At 41.2% G+C, this 12,880-nt stretch overlaps 1 protein-coding gene across 5 annotated transcripts in view; it reads left to right on the top strand.

The window, feature by feature from the left end:
* The window catches only part of SCHIP1 (schwannomin interacting protein 1), a 200,360-nt gene that overhangs the window by 102,131 nt on the left and 85,349 nt on the right, over positions 1–12,880 (top strand). The window lies entirely within an intron of this gene.

Below are 12,880 nucleotides of genomic sequence, written 5' to 3'. Positions count from 1 at the left end.
ACTGATTAGATCAGATTTGCATCTGCTCATGCTGACCCGAAGGTGAATTTCTTTTACTGCATTAGTACTGTTTTCAAATAACGGGTTCTGTATGACAACATAGGAGGGATTTAACGCAAGCTGTCAATTTCTGCTTAAGACCCTTATTTTACTCTGTATAAGGGTGTTAATTTCTACCGTTCAACCTTTTTCCTCAAAAGAAGGGAGCTGGGATGTGTGCCAATGGAGGGGCATCAACCTCAATAGAAAAAAAAAGTCTCTAATCCATACTTAAGGATCCCTAGGGGCACGTATTGACCTGTTTGAAAATGTAATATTCCTGTTTCATTGTGTTTTATTTATTTTGTGAATTATTTCCCAATTACGTTTTAATCTGGTCTGGGGTACATTTGAAGGCATGTGTTTGTCACTTCTAATGTGGATGGAGTGCTGAACCTGGAGTTAGGAAGACCTGAGTTCAAATTCTGCCTTAGATATTTACTAGCTATGTGAGCCTGTGCAAATCACTTAATCCCTCTTAGTCTTAATTTCTTCATCTGCAAAATGGGAATGATGTTAACAATAGCATCCACTTCCCAGAGTTCTTGTGAGGATCGAAGGAGATAATGTATATAAAATGCTTTGCAAACTTTGGAGCACTTTATAAATGTCTACTTCTATTATTATTTAATATTACACTGTGGAAATCTACCCAGTTATTTCTGTTTAATTTTTCTCACACTTATCTACTTTAATAGATAACATATATGAAAGAAATAAAGTAATAAATCACTTTTCTGTCACCTGGATTTTGTGTGACTAGATGTCAATTTCAGTGTGCTCCAGTTTTATGGAAACTTCACGCATCCAGAAGACATCACCCCCTTATGATCTAAAATAGATGCAGCCTAGAGAATGACAAGGCTAGAAAAATTCCCTTTAAAATCAGTCCCAAGGTAATTTTTCTGCAAGTGATCCTTTCCTAAGGGAACTTGAAATATTTGTGAATAAAGAGCTGTCCAAAAGCTGGGGGAAATGATTAACTTTCAAATTAACATTACAAAGGATAATAAATAAGAGGTGGTCACACTCTGGGGTTTATAGTCCAAGTGAAGAGAAGCCTGGTAAAAGAATTTATTTCTCCCAAGGCTTCAGAGCCTACTCAGTCTCTGAGATGCCCCCTCTCCTATTTTTTCTCCTGAAGATCTCTGTGTCTCCCACGTGGTGGATGTTTGCTTACTTCCCTGTCTCTCCTCTTTCCCTTTGTTCTCAGTTTATTCATCCCAGCAGCCTTTGTCTAATACGCTCAACTTCTCCAAAACTGAACTCATTTTCTTCCTCCCCATCCCTCTTCCAAGCTTTCCTATTCCCAGTCACTACCCTCCTAGTCACCCAGCCTCCCATCCTAGATGACTCCCTCAATTCCTCATTCTCTCTTACCTTGCAGATCCTGTCATTTTTAATGCCACCCTCTCTCTTCTGACAATGCTGCCATTGTGGGCATTTTTTCTGGTCATTTCCTCATGACTGGAACTCTCTCCCTCCTCCACTCTGCCTACTGACCTCTCTGGCTTCCTTTAAGCCCCAGCTAAAATCCCATCTTCTGCAGGAAACCTTCCATAGCCTCTCTTAATTCCAGTGTTTTGCCCTTTTAATTATTTCTCATTCATCCTGTATGTAGTTTGTTTTCTATATATTTGTTTGCATGTTATCTCCTCCAATAAGTTGTGAGCCCCTTGAGGGCAGGGTCTGTTTTTGGCCTCTTTTTCTATCCCCAGCTCTTAGCACAGTGCCTGACACATAGGAGATGGGTAACAAATGGTGATTGATTGATGCAGATCCTCATCCCCTTATGTCTGGATTATTGCGAAGCCTGAGGGTGGGTCTTCCTACTTCAAGGTCCAGTCCATTCTCTACTCGACTGCCAAATTGCTCCTCCTAAAATACAAGTCTGACCATGTCCCCCATTAGATAAACTCCTGGTGCTTTCTATGTCCTCCAGGATCAAATACAAAGTTCTCTGGTCTTCAAAGCCTTTCATAACCTGCCCTCCCCCTTTCCAGTCCCTTTACATCTTCCTTTTTTCCCTCCCCACAATGTCCTCTGCACCGTAGTAACATTAAGCTCCCTGAAGATTCTTTAACTAGACACTTAGTCGGCGAATTGGATAGCTCGCCTGTTCTGTCTGAAGGCAAGAAAATTTGACCTCAGCTGTCTGACCCTGGGCAAGTCACTTAACTCTGTTTGCCTCAATTTCTTCATCTGTAAAATGAGTTGAAGAAGGAAATGGCAAACCACTCTAGTATCTTTGCTTCTTGGCTTCCCTGGCTTCCATCAAGTCCCAGCTAAAATCCTACCTTCTAAGGGGAGCCTTTCATGATCCCCCCTTAATGCGAGTGCTTTTCTGTTATTGATCATCCTGAGTATATCTTGTTTTCAGAGTTGTTTGCCTGTTGTCTCCCCCATGAGACTGGAAACTCTCTGAAGTCAGGGACTGTCCTCTGCCCTTCTTTGTATCACCAGCCCTTGGCACAGTGCCTGGAATGGAGTAGGTGATTAATAAATTCTTTCCCACTACTATACATAGATTTAATATATACATAAATGTGTGTATACATGTTTATTGTGTGTACATAATTTTAAAATTTTGCACATATATACATAATTGTAAAACTTTAAAATTTCAATTAATTGATGGCTGAAGGTCTGTGCTGTAATATGATCCTGAACCATAATAGGAGATTTTAAATTACATTCTTAATTTTTAATTGATTTAATTTTAATTTTAGGTCATTTTTGTCTTTCTATCCCTAATTAGCTCAGTGCCTGTCATATGGTAGGTACTTCATAAATGATTATCGATTGTTTATTATTGAGGTTGTAACCTTGGTTTTGGGGACATTTGTTGAATGGCCTGAGGACAAAGGATGGGACTTAGGAGTCCAGGAAGATGGCAGTAGAGAATTCATAACAAGTTTTAGTGTGAATTCTAGGGAAAGAAATTTTTCTATAATGGGCAGTCATTGGGCCAAAGGAAATTAAACCAGAGGAATAATATGGATAAAAGAGAAAGGAATGTACTTCCATTTCTTTTTGCGTCCTTGTTGCATATCATCTTTCCAGTCGCTTTTACAGGGATGCCACACTTCGGTTACACTCTGAGTGACTGACCCAAGTATTGGGAATGTTTACCCCTCACATCAATATCTCTGTTATCCTCCTTCCTGATCATAAATGTTCAATAGACGAGTCATTTTAAGTCCAGACTGCCCTATTGCGGATCATTTTTCAATTATCTTACTCCCTCCTCAACAGGATGCATTTTATTTTTCCCCTCTCGTTAAGTAAAATTATTTTTTCTATTCTAGTGCTCCAATGCCAAAGAATTGCAATCTTTTTTCCATCGACAATTTTAAGGAACTGCCACAGTTCATAACGTGAGCTATTCCTATTTCTTTCATCCTTTTCTTCTCTCCCTTCTTCTTTTCCAAAAAAGGAGGTTGTGGGGGAGAAATTAACTATTCATGCAAACAAGGTTAATTGATGGAGGCTGATTGCAGTGGAGGAAGGTAATTTAGTTTATCATCAGATTTCAGTTTCAAGCTTTTAGCTGATGATGGGAATTTTCAAAATAATGAAAAACATCTTAACCATGTCATTTGTAAATAAAGAAATAATTGAAAGCATCAAAAACCTGGTGAACGACTCCATTTAGATCTTTTTTTATTTGCATGAAGGGCATGTCACAAGGTTGTTGTGGGGGAAAACATTTCAGAAACCTTGAAGCAAGAGACGAACGGAAGTCAGAAGTGACCATTATTGTTCTCCTTGCTTTTAGAAGGCATAAAACAATGAGCAGAATTTTTCATTATTCAGAAATTGGAGGAATGTAGAAATGTGTTACCAAAAAACCCCAGAAATTGAAGTTTGAAGTCATGGCCTAGTTTTTTCTCTTGTTTTTTTCTTCCTTCTTTCCTTCCCTCTCTCTTTCCTTCCTTTCTTTTTCTTTCTTCCTAGCTGTATTGTGTAGAGCCCCCTCTGGGGTTCTTCCGCCACCTCCCACTGTCTCACATTAGCAGGTTGGATCTCTAGAGGGTTCGAGGTCCTCGGAGGTTGTACAATTCTGAAACAATAGCTCCCCAGACCCCACCAGTACATTTACCTTTATGAAACAGTTAGAGAATACAGTTAGCTCAAAATAAAACTATTTATTAAGATGACATGATCATGATTGATGCTACTGAGCTCCTAATAGAGAAATTGTAGGTACGTAGGGTTTGGGAATTTGTATTGCTTTGTTCTGCGTATTTGTTGCAAGAATTTTGACTTTCTTTTCTTTCTCTCTTCTTATAAATTGGGGGTGGAGGGGGGGAGGGAGCAAAAATAAAGGTTGTTAATAGAAAATATATATATTTTTTAAATGTCATTAAATGGCCTGGAGCCTCAAAACTCTCCCACCACAAACTTAGGGTATACTGTCCTGGAAATGCATATGGTATCAGTGCACAGACTGGGCACACCCATAGAGTCCAGTTGTTAATAAGCACGTCTCCCACATGACAAGGCCCCAGTGACCTTTCTCATCTTCATCATGTGCTCTCCCTGAAGGGTCAGTTAGCAGGCTTCTGACTTCTCCTCTCCATAGCTCAATTCTTGAGTGCCATGGCTAGCTCAGCTCCCAGAATCCTCCACTGGGATGCATGCCTGCTCCCTGCCAGGCAGTGTCTCCAACTGAGGGAATAGTTCCCATGCCAGACAACATGGACAATGAGAGGAAGAAGGAGAGAGAATCTCTCCCCAACATTGACCCAAGCCCCCCCCTCAATAAACCCTGAGCAATTCTCCCCTAAGATTGGGATTATTCTTTCATAGTTGGCTCTCTTCCAAGCTGCCAGAGCTCACAGTCCTCAGAGCTATCTCCTACTTTAACTTACTCCCAAGAGAATGTGTCTTGAATTTTAAAGGCCCGCCAGCCAAGGTCTTTGCTGAGCCTTCAGCCAGTCAGTGGCTAGCAGACCTCTATCAACATCAATTTTTAGGCAAACCTTTCTCATGCATTGCAATGGGGAGCAAAATGTAATTTTTTTTCACTTTAACACCTAGGGGTTGTTTCAGCCGAGTTTTTTGGGGGGAAATTGTGGGTGGGGAATCAGTTGATCAGGGGTAATATGATTAGGTTCTCCTGTTTCCTCAATACAATTGATATTTTCTGTCTTTATATCCTACTCCTTTCTGGGAATATACCTCCCCAACTCTCAACTAAGCACTCCCTTGTAACAAAGAAATACAATGAAGCAAAACCATCAAATCCATGGGTGGCACCTGTCAATGTAGACAGTATCTTATTCTGTATGTTCACCATCCTTCTTTGGTGGGTGGTAGGTATGTTCATAGGACCACAGATCTAAAGGGGGGGCCATAGAATCCAGTGCCTTCATTTTACAAATGAGGAGACTGAGATGCATTTCCTACTTCCCAGGACCTTCACTGGTTTGTCGATTACTAAGAATTCTGCTTCTTTGTAGCGATCCTTTCGTTCATTTCCGTTACTATTGCTTTTGTGTACATAGTTCTTCAGGGTGTGCCAGCTGCTTTCTGCATCAGTTCCGACCATTCTCCCTCTATTTCTCAGTCCATATATGTATGATGACATTCAATTACATGCATACGCCATCGTTTGGGTTTTTAAGACATTCTTCCTTTATCATTTCTCATTGGTGTTTATTTTACTCCTGAAAAATCCTACAAGTTGAATTTAACTCCCAATGAAACATGAGCAAATTAGTGTCATTCATGTCAAGCCCGTGCACTTTCTATTTCTTTGAAAGTATTTCTGTGCAAAGCAGTAAGTCCAGCTAGGTGGTACAGTGGATAGAGCACCAGTGCAGGAGTAAGGAGAGCCTGAATTCAAATCTCACCTCAGATACTTGACACTCACTAGTTGTGTGACCTTGGACAAGTCACTTAACCCCAATTGCCTCATCCTGGGTCATCTCCAGTCATCCTGAGGAATATCTGGTCACTGGATTCAGATGGCTCTGGAGGAGAAGTGAGGCTGGTGACCTGCACAGCCCTCCCTCACTCAAAACAAAGTCAAGTGCAAGTCATGTCGTTACTTCTGATGGCATGGTTTTCTTTGGCAACGAAAGATGAACACACACACAACTGTAGTCCACCTCCAAGCTTTTCTTTCATGAGGTATATTGGAGATGAGATCTTGAGGGCAAAAAAAAAAAAAAGCATACAAATGCTAGCTTACCAGGGTAAGAAGACATCTTTGGCTCCTTGGCCTACTGAAATGTTTTCTTCATTTTGTGAAGGTTTTCTGACTAAACTCTAAGATGGGGTGTGGGCTGAAAGTCTATTTCTAATTTCTTGGAGGAGCCGTTCAAGGGGCAAGATGTATGGTCAAGGCTGAGCCTGAATAATGAGGTAATAATAAGGGCCAATAAGGACAACATGCTGTGGTAGGTAGAAATTAGGAAGCTTTGGATTCAGCTTCTACCTCTGATATATACTGACTGTGTGACCCTGGGTAAGTCACTTACTTAACCTCTCAGGGCCCCAGGTGGTCTCTAAGGATCTAAGTTGTGCACTCTTTTTGCTTCAAAAGATATTTTCTTTGGATAGATATATTTTGGGTCAGTCAATTACACAAAAAATTGGAACTCATAGACCTATTTACTCTAAGCATGTCATTCTTGTTAGAATCATAGACCATTAGTATTGCAGAGTATCTAGTATTATTATTAGAGAGTATCTAGTGATCAACTCCCTCTTAGTACAAATGAAGAAACTGAGACCCAATGAGGTTAATTTTGCTGAATCAGCAAGCATTTATTAAGTACCCACTAGGTGCCAGGCACTGTCCTGTGTACTGGGGAAAGAAAGGAAGGAAGGAAGGAAGGAAGGAAGGAAGGAAGGAAGGAAGGAAGGAAGGAAGGAAGGAAGGAAGGAAGGAAGGAAGGAAGGAAGGAAGGAAGGAAGGAAAAAAAGGGCACCTTATTCACAAGGAGTTTACATTCTAATTTGAAATAATATCTCATTATTTTATTATGTTATGTTACCATTCCAACAAAGAGCATTGGTTGCAGATTTATTTCTATGTAACAATATTTTTATAAGCTAGGGATCTTTGATTTAGAACTGGAAGGAACTTCAGGGGCAATCTGAGCCAACCTCCTCCTTTTAAAATAGAGAAAATCAAGGTTCAGGAGGTTAAGGGACTTGTCCAAGGCCATACTGACCATCTGTAACATAACTGGGATTCAAACCCAGGTCTTCAGACTTCAAATCCAGCCTCTTTCCACTGTATCGCACTGAAGGCTCATTTATATCAGCTAGGTGGTACAGTGGATAGAGCACTAGTGCAGGAGTCAGGAGGACCTGAGTTCAAATCTCACCTCAGACACTTGACACTCACTGGCTGTGTGACCTTGGGCAAGTCACTTAACCCCAGTTGCCTCATCCTGGGTCATCTCCAGTCATCCTGATGAATATCTGGTCACTGGATTCAGATAACTCTGGAGGAGAAGTGAGGCTGGTGACCTGCACAGCCCTCCCTCACTCAAAACAAAGTCAAGTGCAAGTCATGTCATCATTTCTCTGATGGCATGGTCTTCTTCGGCAACGGACAAACACACACATATCAAGCAGTAGCTGATCATCTACAATTCTAAGAGCTTCAAAGAATGTCTCCACTGCCTTAGACATCAATAAAATTCTACCATTAAGAATTATTTCTTTCTCATTTTCATGGCTTAAAGAAGGCTGTTACTAGTCATAAACCAGAACAGTGAGAATTTTGCCTGTTAATGGGAAAGTCAGAGATCAGAGACATAAAAAGCTAGGTCTAAATGAAGCATTTGTCCCATTTCTGTAACTGATTAATTTTGTCCTAGAAATAAATAGCCTGAAAATATTAACTTTTTTCTGTTTGTTTTTTACTCTGAAATGATTTTGCGGTAACAAAAATGCATTCAAGCTAGATGTTTGGATCACATCAAAGCCTTCTGTCCATTTACACACACTTGCCTTTGACAGGGGCAGTGTGGTCTAGTGGAGAGATCCTTGCACCTGGCATTGCTTGAGTTTCAGATTTGCTCCCTCCTGTGTGACATCCCTTAACCTTTATGATCCCTAGACACTCAGTCCCCCTGAATATGCAAAACACAGTGCTGGGTGCGGAGGATACAGAGATAAAAAAAATAATAATCCTGCTCTCAAGACTATATTCAATAAGACAAAACAACATGTGTATGTACAAGTAAATATGCAGTATATAAAAGTAACAATCATAACTGTATTTATAAAGTACTTTCAAGTTTATAAAACATTTCATGTATATTATATTATTTAACTCTCATAACAACCCTAGCAGGTAAGTGCTATAATTATCCCCATTTTACAGAGGGAGACGCTGAGGCTGAGAATAGTTAGATGACATGCCCTGGGTCACTCAGCTAATCGGTATTTGAGATCAGATTTGAACTCAGGTCTTCTTGACTTTTCCCATTGTCACACCTTGCTCATTGACTCTGAAATCCAGAGAAAAGAAAGTTTTTGTAGCTTTCAAAGTTCTTTTGCATATACTGTTTCATTTTTTATGGGATCACATTTGTAACTGTCAGAGACCTTAGAGGTCAGGGAGTCCAACTTCTTCCTTTTACATAGGAGGAAACTGAGGCCCAAAGAGATTATACGATTGGTTGCATATCTAGGATTTGAAGGAGCCTCATGTTCCATTTCCTAGTTCAGGACCCTTTCTTGGACACTAGGAAAATGGCAATGTTTTATCAACGTTTTCCTTTATTTTTTATTCTCTAAGTCTTCATAAAGTTCTTCTTTGACCTCATCAGGGTTCATCATGGTGGGAGCACCCTGATGACGGTGGCATGGTGTTTTCCTTCTCCTGGCAATTCCATCGTCACAAGCCTGTCATTCACTCCTTTTGGTAGGCATTCAAACCTGAGGACTAGATGAGTTTTAATTGTATAACACATAGCAACTTCATGGCACCCCCCCTTCATGGCACAGACTGCAGAAAAACAATATCCAGCTCTGATTTCAGTAAGCTGGCCTTAATGTGCCAGTCTTGTTTCACTCAGGGTAGCTATTTGGATGAGATCCGTGCTGAGTTCTCTCACCACAGAGCTGTTTATTTTTCAGGTCCATTGGATTTTGTGTTGTCTGTAAGCGTGTGTGCATTTCATGTCGTAATGTTGATAATCAGGCTAAGGTTGGGTAAGCGACAATTTTTAGGGCATCTTTTCTAGCCCCTTCCTCACATCAGAAGGTGAGCAGTGGGATCCTTAACAGGCTACTCAGACATGGAGGAGCTGCCAAGTCCCACAGCTGCTTCCAGTGATAAAATGACCCTATGGCCTTGGTTGCCTATTTGCAGGGTTGTGACTACAGTTCCCAGTGTACCTGAACCTGCTGCTTTGTCGCTTGCCTTTGACATAAGAAAAAAACAGTAAATGGTATGGGTGATGTCTTTTGATTCGTGCATAAATTGGATTTGTGTGGTAGAGTTGCACAAAATCGTAGGCCTCACTCTTTCCTCCAGAGTCATCACAGACCAGTGGCAGGATGGAGTCAAGATGACTAGTGATGGCTCAAGTTGGCAGTGGATGACCTTGGCTTCTTCAATGTCTAACCAAGCTCTAAGCACTCCATAGTGCCTGCTTCAGCCACCTTCATGGCTGTTCTTATCTGCCTATTCCACCAGGGGAAGTTTTCACTTCACCTTCTTGGAGTAGACAACTTCCTAATTCACCAAGAGTTTTGATACCCCTTGGCTACCCTCAACCTAGTTTAACCCATCTGTCAAAATGGTTTCCTGGAGTGTGGCTGTGAGGTATGCTATGGCTTCTCAGAGCCACAGATGAGAGTTAGGTGGATCAGGTGGAAACCAAAGATGAAAAGCAGCCCTCACACCAGAGGTCAGTCCTCCCTGAGCACATCCTATACCCCACTACCTGTGGCACTGAGGCAGACTCATGCCCAGGGTCACATAGCCACCCTGTGTCAGAAGCATTACTTGAAAACAGGTTGTCCTGACTCTGAAGTGGGCTCTCAGTCCTCAATCACAGTTGCCTCAATTAAAACTTGACTGTATATCATTGGTAGAATAAGATAGAAAGACCCAGGGGTTCTTAACTTTTTTGTGTGTCCTGGCACCTCTGGGGTCTATCTGGTAAAGCCTGTGGACCCCTTTTCACAATCATATTTTTTAATGCATAAAACAAAATACATAGGACTTCAAAGGAAACCAATTATATTCAAATAAAGCTGTCGTTTTTCCCTAGCCAAGTTCATAGACCCTCCCTGAAATCCATCTATTGGAACCCCAAGAACCTCTTCTGCAAAGCTTTGATAATTTAAGCTGAAAGGTTGATTTGACTTCCAAAGGGGCAGCATGCCACAGTGAACAGAGACCTAGCCTCAGAATGATTGCTCAGGTTTGAGACCTGCTGCTTAACACATGCTAGCTGTGTGGCCACAGGCAAAGGACACTGGTCTAAACCTGCACTGTACCTAAGAGTTGGTGATCTGTATCAGTGAAAAAGATTTTCTATCCTGGGAGTTCCCCAACACAGCTAAAATCATAGGTTCAGACTAAAGATTTAATGAATAAACAAACGCCATGAAATGTGTTTGTGCAAAAATGTACGGTTGAGGTTTGTAACAGAAAAGTGTCCTGGGAAATGAGACAATTTTCAGGAAAGTATCCCCTTCTTATATACTAATAGCCTAGCACAGTAGTCAGAGCATCTGGGTTCAAATCCTGGTTCTGCCACATACTGACTGTGGGATCTTTGCCAGGTCACATTACTTCCGTGAGCCTCAGTTTCCCCATCTCTGTGTTAGAGAGCTAGACCCAATAACCCTCAGGCACCTTTCCAGCTCATGTCAACCTTCAATGTGGAAGCTGAATGAAAACCCTGATCCACGAGGGGGCGCCTTTTTACAAGATGAAGGCCAATTGTCTCCCTTAAGTTGGCCTGCCACTGAAAAAGTTTCATTTTCCAGTCTATTAAGCCTTTTTTCTACTGAAAAATACAACAGAATAAAAGTCTACCAGAGCCTTATGCTACATTCATGTCTTTGAGTCACCATATGTATTTATACTGATATATATGTATATGTGTGTGTGTGCCCACATCATCCAAAAAGGAGAAGGGAATGAACCCAGATCACGGTCATTACATGGGTTGTCCATTACGATCACATTAAACATTTATTTTCATTCAGAACCTTCCTCATTGCCCTGGGCATGTTTAAACCATTTTTAGTCTCCTCTGTTCCCTGGCTTTCGATTAGGGCTTTGTGTTCAGAGCCACAGCCTAACAAACAGCCCAATGAAACGCACTGTTCCTTAGAAGTTGACACAAATTTGGAACGGAAACATGCAAACTTTGCCCAGATTAGCCTTTCAATCCGTCGCTATTTCCAGCTCTGTGGGAACTTCAATCAGCTTTGGGCAGAGTACAGGGTATGGGACAGGGAGGAGGCAGGGTGGCTTCAGAACTTGGCCAATCCAGGAGGATTTGGGCATATGCTGTTGAGACAAAGCTTCTCATTAATGGCAGTGGGGTTGGGGGGGCGGGGCGGGTAGAGAGGGCACAGAGATAGTGATGGGCCTGGGATACAATAGAGCTGTCCAATGTATTGAGTTTCAGTGTGTCTGAGGAAATCTAAAATTCCCCAGAGTATCTGTAGTGGCTCCTGCCTTCTCCACCCTGTCTGGCCTCTGTCCCTCTAACCACCTCCAAGATGAAGGCTCTGAGGTTCTGAAAAAACACACAGAAGCCTTCAAAGAATTGCTACAAAGAACTCAAAACCACTAGATCCCAGCAAAAGAGGGTCTCTGGGCACTAGCTCCAGCTGGTACTGATATAAACAAGTTTTTTTTTTTCAGTAGTAAGTATCACAGTTGATATTGGATCATAGATTTCAAGTAGAAAGTGACTCTGGAGACCATTTAATCCTGCAACCTCAGTTTGAAGTTAAGGGAACTGAGGCCCAGAGAATTTAAGTGATTTGTCCAAGGTTAGACAGGCATTATGTGATGTTCAGCATTTGAACCCAAGACTCCAAAGGCAGCACTATGCTATATCTCTATACGCAGTTGACATCCAGTAGCTTGTTTGATACTCTCAAAATAAGCACTGTTTTAAAAAATCTTAATTGATTTCTCTTGTTTTAACATGATCTACATTTTCACCTATATCCCTCCCATAAATGCATCCCTGGAGAGCTTTTCCATATAAATAATCTTATCTCTATCTTTAAAATAAGGAAATTCAGGCTCTCAGAAATTAAGTGACTTTACCAAGGTCACTCAATTAGTAAGGAACTAGGCAGGGACTTGAATCCAGGTCATCTGATTCTAGTGCCAGTGTTTCTTCTGTGCTGCCATCAAACTTAGCTGGCTGGCAGTTAGCTGGGCTGCCCCTCCATGATAAGGATATAATGAAAGTAAGATAATTTAGGATCTAGAGAATTCCATAGAGAAAGGAAGCTTGAGTGTGAGTCCTATTATTATACAGATGAGAAAACTGAAGTCCAGTAAGGTCAGGGCCACATTAGAAAATGGCAGAATCTGAATTTGAAAAATAATGCTCAACCTGGAGGTGCATGAATGAATGACCCTGAACTTTTGGATGCTCCATGAACCCAAGCTAAAAGTCGTAGTCTAATAGTAAAAGCAGCAATAATACAAAGTACTTTACAACTCTTATCATATTTGCTCTTCGCAACAACCCATTCAGGTAAGTGCTATTCTTATGCCCATTTTCCTGGTGAGGAAACTGAAGAACAGAGAGGTTGAGTAACAGCCATATTGTAACTGATCAGTTGTGAAAGGCTTAGCTGCTCTGATCAGTACAATGACCCA

The sequence above is a fragment of the Notamacropus eugenii genome, chromosome 6 (assembly GCF_028372415.1).
Source record: "Notamacropus eugenii isolate mMacEug1 chromosome 6, mMacEug1.pri_v2, whole genome shotgun sequence".
NCBI classification, from domain to species: domain Eukaryota; kingdom Metazoa; phylum Chordata; class Mammalia; order Diprotodontia; family Macropodidae; genus Notamacropus; species Notamacropus eugenii.
This window is presented reverse-complemented; position numbering and strand designations above follow the sequence as displayed.